Raw genomic sequence first — 2,744 nt, forward strand, 5'->3', positions numbered from 1 at the left:
AGGAAGCCTTTAGCACCTGAAACTATAACTCACATCATAGGGCTTCACAAAGCTGGGCACCAGACGAAAGAAATAGTGGAGAATATTGGTGTGTGTAAGCGTTCAGTGAGGAACTGGTTGCAGAGTTTCAAGACTGGTGCCGGTGTTGAGTTACCGTCTACCAAACCTCGGTCTGGCCCCTCGAAGAAGACATCTGTTCGTACCTTAACTCTGTTAAAGAAGCAGTTATAGAATCCACGTAAGATAACTGCTAGAGAATTGAAAAAAAAGAACCCTCATCTTCTCTCAGAGGTTTCTGTAAGAGCTGTTAACAGACGTGAGTCAGAACTGGGCTACAGCAGCCACCGCCAGGTTATAAAACCGATCCTCTCCAAGCCACAGAAGAAACGTAGGCTGGATTATGAAAAGAAATATCTTCACTGGAATCCTCAACAGTGGTCTGAAGTACTTTGGAGTGATGAAGCAACCTTAGCCATCACCTGTAACCGTGGCGGACATATGTACTCGTCCGGTCCAGAGGTAGTGACATGCTAGACCCACGCTGCACCTGTGGGACCATCAAACACCCAGACTCGCTCATAGTTTGGGGGTGTTTCAGTGCTCAGAGTGTTAGTGAACTCATTATGCTTCCCAAAAACTAGTATATGAACCAGTATAATTACCTGGAGTTATTATGTGACAATTTACCTGAGGCATGTGACAAGTGTTGGGCTACGGCTTTTAGACAAGACGGTGCACAGTGTCATACCGCCAAATCTTTAGTTCATTGGCTTAAGGACTATGAAGTCAAGTTTTTATAATGACTGGCCAGGCAATTCCCCAGACCTAAACCCTAAACCCTACCGTAAACATTTCTTGGGATGTTTAAAAGGACAGTAGAACAGCAAATGGTAGCCACTAACCTGACAGGACACGGCAGTGTTTACTACGAAACTTTCCTATTAACGCCCCATAGCTCAGTAGTAAAGCACTGGACCTGTTTGTCTTGGGACCACAGTCAAGCCTCCCGTTCATCTTCTCTTTTGTTCATCGATAGTTACTCACTACGTTTTTAACAGAGATGTTATTTTATACATAGTGATTTTTTATACATAATGTAAATAATATAACATGTAAGACTTATTAAACCTAAGTACACACATGTCTATCGACCGGTATAATCCTCTCATTGAATATGCATATACCATTAATTGTAATCCCTTGCTTAGTGATAATTCTTTACTGGTAGGAAAAAAACTGAGATACAGACTTACCGACCCTTCTATAGTCGATAGGTTTCTAACTCAATTTACCAATTAGCTATAAATGTTTAGGTAAAATATTGTTAAGCATCTATTTTTATATTCGTCGCTGGGGACCGTGAGGTCTGAGATAACTGGGTTCATAATATCAAATGAAATCAAAATCAAATCAAGTTTATTCTCTATAAAAATTACAATGTGGGGTTTACATATTATATAAAAGTAATCACAGAGAAGACCAATATCACACCTATCATGAGTAGGCATTTCGGGCAGACTAAGATTAATTCAAAACTTTATATTGGTACAGATTATGGAGCATATTGGTATTAAGGCTAAGTAACTGTATTACAGTTCGTAAATTTAGCAATGTGAATGGTTTTCTTTTGGTACAATACATAAGCTCCCCATATAATTGTTTGGCATTCGTCTCTCGACCTGCGGGGAGAGAGGACGCTTCTACAGTTTCTCTTGCACGCCACCTGGTGTGGAAAACATAGCATTAGCACCAAGATGGCGGATCGAATGAACCGGCGCATAAATACTGTCTTCATTGAGCTGGTTAGAGGATCTTTAAGCAGCGCCATGATGAACGTTCTCCTGCCAAGCATTATCAGGGACTGTTATGGCATCCCCAATGAAGAGCTGTATGGTGTGGCACTGAATGGTATGTCAAGGGTCTTCGTGAAGTTCATGAGAGCTGACTTCTACTCTACCATCGTCGACGAATTTCAAGGAAGGAGGATGAGTATCAATTCGGCAGTGGAAGTATGCTTGCATGATGTGTCTAAGTATTTTACTTGGGTGAAGGTAAGGAATGTACCTTTTGAGGCAACAGCATACAGCCTACAAGATGTGTTCAGTGGTTATGGGACTGTACACTCGGCGAGCATGGGAATGTGGAGGGACGGACCTTACGAGGGGATGCTGGAAGGATCCTTCACACTGAAAATGACCCTGAGGAGGCCGATACCATCATATGTCACATTGCATAACCATAGAACACAGGTTTTTGTACACTATGCGGGGCAGAGGAAGACGTGCCGTTTATGTGACTCTTATGAGCACATGGCGGCACAATGCCCCAGGAGACAGGGCCCTAGGAGTCAGGAGACAGCTTCTGTGGATACGCCATTAGAAGCCGCGGACGTTATGACGGGTGAAGTGGAAAGACGGAGTACAGGCCTATGGAGTGAGGAGGTCGACAGAGCAGAGGTGGTTTTGGAGACGTGTGTTACACTACCAGTGGAAACGGGGGGGGAGGGAATATCGCTGTCAGACAGACCGTTAGGTACTACAGATTCAGCTCAGGAAGGGATTTTGGAGGCTGTGCTGAAGGATTTTTTGGAAGAGTCGGAGCATGGTGTGGAAAGTGATGTGAGGTCAGGTGATGTCAAGGTGATGGATGAACAGAAGCGGGGTAAGGAAGACTTGAGTGAGGTTCGAAAGGAGAGCAGTGTGGTGGTGGAGGTCCATCAAGAAGATGTAAGAACATAAGAACAT

Source organism: Cherax quadricarinatus, chromosome 85 (assembly GCF_038502225.1).
Source record: "Cherax quadricarinatus isolate ZL_2023a chromosome 85, ASM3850222v1, whole genome shotgun sequence".
Lineage (NCBI taxonomy): Eukaryota > Metazoa > Arthropoda > Malacostraca > Decapoda > Parastacidae > Cherax > Cherax quadricarinatus.